At 48.4% G+C, this 6,765-nt stretch overlaps 1 long non-coding RNA gene across 1 annotated transcript; it reads left to right on the top strand.

The window, feature by feature from the left end:
* Nucleotides 1–255: 255 nt before the first annotated feature.
* LOC128121786 (uncharacterized) lies at nucleotides 256–4,433 on the top strand. The gene is made up of 2 exons (XR_008222257.1): nucleotides 256–3,074; nucleotides 4,087–4,433. It is a non-coding gene; the product is annotated as an uncharacterized LOC128121786 (long non-coding RNA).
* Nucleotides 4,434–6,765: the final 2,332 nt, after the last annotated feature.

The following is a 6,765-nucleotide window of genomic DNA, read 5'->3' as shown; positions in this document are numbered from 1 at the left end:
GCCCCAGTATATGTTCTGAGGTAATTTTTATACAAGGTATGACACAAGTTTTTTTTTTTTTTTTTTTTTTTTTTTTGGTTTTTTGAAACAGGGTTTCTCTGTGGAGCTTTGCACCTTTCCTGGAACTTGCTTTGGAGACCAGGCTGGCCTCGAACTCACAGAGATCCGCCTGGCTCTGCCTCCCGAGTGCTGGGATTAAAGGCGTGCATCACCACCGCCCGGCCTTTTCTTTTTTTTTTTTTTTTTTTTTTTTTTTTAAGAATCCATAGATATCATTCTAGAAAGATGGTTCAGAAGTCAAGAGCACTGGCTGCTCTTGTAGAGAACTGGGTTTGATTCTCAGCATCCACACGGTGGCTCACAACCATCTGTAACTCTAGTTCCAGGGGACTTGACCCTCTCTTCTGGCCTCCACAGGCACTGAACGCGTGTGCCGTACAGACATACACACAGGCAACACACACACACACACACACACACACACACACACACACACACACACACACACTAAAATAAAACAAAATGAAAATGTTACCGTGCTATTTTCTGAGAAGGCTGTGCCATGGCTGTGTTGATCTACTCAGGTTCCACTGAACTGTGTGTCCTCAGTTCCTGAAACTTAATTCTGATTACTATAGCTATCTATAGTGATATAAGTCTTGAAAATGAGTAGACTGACCCTGCCCACCACTTTATTATGTCAATTGCTTTAGCGTTCTAATACTGTTGCCTTTGTATAAAAACTTTTAGAATAACCTTATTGATACCCACACTACTGCTGGGAATTCAAAACAAACTGTATTAGAACTGTACCTCTATTTGGGAAGGATTGCAATTCTGACTAGAGTCTTCCAGTCATCAGGCATAGTGTGCCAAATCACTTATTCACATCTGCCTTTCTTCTTCCAACAGGACTATGGCACGTTTTGTTAGACTTACTATTAAATACTCCTGTGTTGGTGGTAAATGGCATTATAGTTTAAACTTTGGCGTTCTTATGTTTATTGCAAACATGTAGATTCATAACCTACTTTTGTAAGTTTGCCCCATGTTGGGCAGCCTTACTGGCTACACTTAATAGCTTCACAAAATTTATCTGTGTGTGTGGATTCTTAGGTGTGTTCCATGGAGCCATGTCATCAAGCCAACAGGGGTGGGTGTCTGTGTCTCTGTGTGGTTGTGTGTCTGTGTGTATGTCTGTGTTGGGTATGTATGTGTGTGTGTCTGTGTGTGTATATCTGTGTCTCTGTGTGTGTTTGTGTTATGTGTGTATGTCTGTGTTGTGTGGTGTGTGTGTGTGTGTGTGTGTGTGTCTGGAGCGTGTGTGTCTGCTTGGAGATTTATCTACTCCTTCTATTCCCTTAGGCACCACTACCACTGGACCTCTGGTAAGTGTGGCCCTGGCAGCACTGGGAATGTGTGTCCTCAGGTCTAAAAGTGACAAGAGCCAAGGGGTGGTTGGACATGTGAGGTAGAGGCAGTGGCCAGTGGAGGACCAGTCTTAAGTCCCAGAGGCCAGGTCCTTTGTTACTCGGGTCTTACAGGTGGCCATATCTCTGCTGAAGAGAAATGTCCACCGGCTACAGTCCAGAGAAATACGTGAGATGCTGGGGTCATGGTCGCACTGCTGGGTCTACGTGGGAGGGGAGCCCCAGATGCTGGTGTGATGGAATACGAGAGTACAGGAGGACGGTGTGCAGGGGTGTCTTTCCTCCAGGGAAATATGTGAGATGCTGGGGTCATGGTCGCACTGCTGGGTCTACGTGGGAGGGGAGCCCCAGATGCTGGTGTGATGGAATACGAGAGCACAGGAGGACGGTGTGCAGGGGTGTCTTTCCTCCAGGGAAATATGTGAGATGCTGGGGTCATGGTCGCACTGCTGGGTCTACGTGGGAGGGGAGCCCCAGATGCTGGTGTGATGGAATACGAGAGCACAGGAGGACGGTGTGCAGGGGTGTCTTTCCTCCAGGGAAATACGTGAGATGCTGGGGTCATGGTCGCACTGCTGGGTCTACGTGGGAGGGGAGCCCCAGATGCAGGAGGACGGTGTGCAGGGGTGTCTTTCCTCCAGGGAAGGGACTTCTGACAGTGGCTCTGGTGGTGGAGTGTGTCGGAAGGCAAAGCGAGCTTCTCCTCTGAAGCAAAGCCACCAGGATCCAGGCAGGCCCCCTGACTCACTTTAACCCTGAGACAACTGTTGAACTGTCCTCTGGCCAGTTAATAATTAACATATAATAACAATGATTATATATTAGATAATATAAGATATAATTAATAATTAATATCATCTGTGGGGTGAGAGCTTCTGGGACCCTCTTGTCCAGCCCTTCCCTATACCATGGGCAGCTTCCTGCAGGGCCCTGGTAGCCAGTAGGGTTTGCGCCCCTCCCCCTGCTCCCATCCCAGGTATCAGTGTCTTGAAGAGTCCCTGTGTCTCCTCTGATTCCATGCTCTCCCTCGGCCATGCCACTCCAATGCATTTGTTATTCTTTCTTGTAGAGACAGAGGCCAGCACTGAGCACTTCAATTTGACCATCTCAGAAAGGAAATTTTACCATTAGAAAGTTTTTGAATGTATAGTTTGAGAATGTTGGGTTTATGTGCTACTTGGGTTGCTAGCGCTTCTTCTCATGAGGAAGGGATCCTCAGGGTAGCGCTCTTTCTCTGTTGGGGATTTCAAAGTCCAATTGCGAAAGGAAAGCTGAGCACAAGCAACACACATTCATAGAGTGACCACTGAGCGGAGTGTTGGAGCCTTCCTCCCGGATCGCTCGGTCTGCGGATCGCTCGGTCTGCGGATCGCTCTGTCTGCGGATCGCTCTGTCTGCGGATCGCTCTGTCTGCGGATCGCTCTGTCTGCGGATCGCTCTGCGGATCGCTCTGTCTGCGGATTGCTTGGTCTGCGGATCGCTCTGTTGTCATGTTAGTGGCAATGGGACAAGAAGGGGAGGGGGAGGGAGAGGAAGGGAAACGTCATGCCTTTTCCTGGAGCAAGCAAAGATTCCTGGAGGAGCGTGAGCACCCTCCCTGTGCTCCCTTACTGGTCCCGTGCTTCCTGGCCCGTCTGCTCGTAGGTGTGTCCCTTAGAATGGGAATTAGAATGTAACGAATCTAGAGGTTATCTGGTGGCCATGCTGGCAGCCACTTTAGATCTATCCAGTGTTGAATAAGTCATCTCAAGAGGAACTTCTGGCCTTTGGGCATCCTGTGCTCAAACACTAGGGGGGGCAGAAATTTAGCTAGGTCATGCAGACAGCTCACTGGGTAACAATTCACATGTGAAGCTCCACAGCCATTTAAACCAAACCTCCCTGGGAACCCTTCCGCCACCAGGGTCTAAGCAGCCACCCCTACTCCCCTCACATTAGGATGCAGGGAAAGACATCGGGGTATAGAACAGGAAAATGGCCATGGGGCTATGGAACAGGAGCCCGGGAGTGCATGCAGCACCTGTGGAAGCTTAGAAGAGGGGATTGGATACCCTGGGATTAGTGATAGACGGTTGTGAGCTCCCATGTGGGTGCTGGGACTCGAACCTGGGTCCTCTGCAAGAACAGTAAGTGCTTCTAACTGCTGAGCAGTCTCTCCAGCCCCATCTGCCCAGTTGCTTGGCCCTTCCATCATGCCATCCTAGACACCAGACAAGAAGCCACGGGGCTGATTACTGGCCTGGTGGGGTTCAGCCTTGCTTTTTTCTGTGCCTTTCTTTGTATCCCCCATTCCCCCCCTTTTAGAATGCAAATGTTTTCTCTGTAAAATCGTATCTTGGAAGTGCCCCCCCCCCACACCTTATATAGGGGATCTCAGCTAGACATTGGTCTTGGGGCTCAGAAGAGAATTGGAACTTTTGCAACTTGAAGAACTCTTGGGCTAAATGCTGTGTTCCTTATGCAATGGGAAATGAGTATTTGGGGGAGCAGAGGTGTCATGGTTTGAGGATGAAATGTTCCCCCAAGACCAAGCACAGAAGGCTCTTAGCTACTGGGAGTTAGTGCAACTCTTGGGACATGGGGACATTAGTGAGCACGGAAGTGGGTCACTGGGGGTGGTGAGCTCTTGCTACTCCCCTCTGCTTCCGGCCGCCAGGAGGTGAGGAGCCTTCTAGGCTCTTCTGCAGTGATGTCTCCCTTACCACTGAGAGCACTGGAACTGGCTGGAGCTGAGCAAGCAGTTCTCGGGAAGACCACAACTCAGGGGCGCCCAATCAGCAGGCGCCCCGAAGCTGCTTCTCCTTACTACCCTCCCGTCAACAAGCCCCTAACCACTACAGTCTCCAACCAATCAGCTCTCAGACTAATCTTGCCTCCACCAATCAGCACCAGGTTAATCCCTCCTCCCTGGAATTCCCCTAACTTAAAAGGAGCTTGCGACCTCCCTTCGGGGTCGCTATTTACCACCCCAACATGATGGAAATAAACGCTCTTGCTAAATTGCACACGTGACTGTTGGTCTTTCTTGGGGGCTTTTCTCAGACCCTAACAACCTCAGGCACAAAGCACTGAAGCCACCACGGACGGAAACCTCTGAGCCCAAGAGACCAAGCAGACCCTTCCTCTTCTTCAGTTAACGATCTGGGGTACAATGTGACAGTGGCATAGGTCTAACTGGTGCATTCTTCTCTGTAGAAACTTTCCCTGAGTAATAAAGTAATTTCTTCCTGAACCGGGAGATCTGGTATCAAAAAAAGAGGAAGAGGAGAGCCTCTCGGATCGGTTCTCGATACACTGATGTGTTAGCCTGTAAGGGTGGTGGAATCCTAGATCTTCCACCACTTACTTTTTCTTACTATCTGCCCACCACATTGACAACAAAAGAAGTGATTAACTTCACTCCAGGAAGGGCAATTCTGTAGCCATATTGCCTAGTATCTGTTGGAATTTCTAGTCACTCCCCCAGCTACATGACTGCACATGCGCTGTCCAGTAGCCAAGCAAGAGGCTTAGTCATCCCAGGGCCTTACATCCTACCTAATCCCTGTGCTATTGCATTCTGCTATGTGATCACACAATCTATGCACATGTGTGGTGTGGCTATGCAAGCCCATATGCACATATGCAGGGGGATCCTATAAAAAGCGGGTTCCACCTATCCCTCCTCTCCCTGCATGATCTCTCCATAGGCCTAATCACTCCCTTCTGTTCCCCTTCCCCTAATGAACTCTTACAGTGGGCTTTGTCATACCTCGTGTCTCCCAAGGTAAACAGCGCCGCTCAATGAGTTATCACCCCCCCCCCCCCCCGCCTTTTTTTCGCCTCCCCTCCCCATCCCACCCCACCCCACCCCGACTGGGTTTCTCTGTGTAGCCCTGGCTGTCCTGCAACTTGCTCTGTAGACCATGCTGGCCTTGAGCTCAGAGATCTGCCTGCCTCTGCCTTTGAAGTGCTGGAATTAAAGGAGTGTGCTACGACCACCTCGCTTTTCCTAGTACTCTTGACCACCTCCATATTAGGGGTTATGACCCTAAGCATCTGTGGTGCTCAGAATGAATGTATTTTGCAGGTAGTGCTTTTAAAAACTATTATTGTGCATGTGAATGCATGATGTATGTGGGCACATGTGCCATGGTGTATGTAGGAGGTCAAAGAACAACTTTGTGGAGTTGATTATATCCTTCTACCTTAATGTGGGTTCCAGGGATTGGATTCAGGTCATCAAGCTTGTGTAGCAATCTTTACCCATTGACATATCTTGCCAGCTCCTAGGCAGCACTGAAAATAACCTTTGTTATTATATACTCCGTGTGTGTGACATCAAGGTCAGGGGACAAATGTGTGGAGTTGGTTCTCTCCCTTTACTAGGCTTATATGGCAAACATCTTTCTTTACCTGATGAGCCATCTCGAGTCCCCTAGGTCATATTTTAAATCAACGTCCAGTGGAGTGAGATAATTATCTTTTTTCTTTTCTTTTCTTTTTTTTTTTTTTTTTTTTGGTTTTTCAAGACAGGGTTTCTCTGTGTAGCTTTGCGCCTTTCCTGGAACTCACTTGGTAGCCCAGGCTGGCCTCGAACTCACAGAGATCCGCCTGGCTCTGCCTCCCGAGTGCTGGGATTAAAGGCGTGCGCCACCACCGCCCGGCTTTTTCTTTTTCTTTTTGGTATTTTGAGACAAGGGTTCTTTGTGTAATAGCCCTGGCTGTCCTGTGTCCTGGAATTTGCTTTGTAGACCAGGCTGGCCTTGAACTCACAGAGATCTGCCTACCTCTGTCTCCCGAGTGCTGGGATTAAAGGCATGCACCACCATGCCCATTATATTTTTCACTTCTAGATACAGATCTTAGTTTGATATGGCCTAAGACTGGTCTTTAGGAAAAGATATCACTCTGTAGGCACAAGATAGGAAACTTCATTGTAAAAATCATCAGGACTGCCAGGCGGTGGTGGGACACACCTTTAGTCCCAGCACTTGGGAGGCAGAGACAGGCAGATCTCTGAGTTTGAGGCCAGCCTGGTCTACAAAGTGAGTTCCAGGACAGCCAGGACTGTTACACAGAGAAACCCTGTCTCAAAAAACAAAAACAAAAACAAATCATCAGGACTAAGAGAGTTATGATGTACCTTATGATGAAGACATTAGCTTCCAGCCTTCTCATAAGGTACAGTGAATTTAAAAAGCCTTTTGGGGTTAAACAATTCAGTTTCAAACTACTTAGGGTATTTTCCAGGTATTTCAGACCATCACGAACTATATGGTTCTGAAACATTTTGATGATATGGGAGGTGCATCTTGAGTTGAGCTATTCCCATTTAAGGAAACAATGTATGAAA

This window comes from Peromyscus californicus, unplaced genomic scaffold (genome assembly GCF_007827085.1).
Source record: "Peromyscus californicus insignis strain IS unplaced genomic scaffold, ASM782708v3 Scaffold_3__1_contigs__length_106647218, whole genome shotgun sequence".
Lineage (NCBI taxonomy): Eukaryota > Metazoa > Chordata > Mammalia > Rodentia > Cricetidae > Peromyscus > Peromyscus californicus.
Note: the sequence above shows the minus strand (reverse complement) of the source record. Positions and strands in the feature narration are given on the sequence as shown.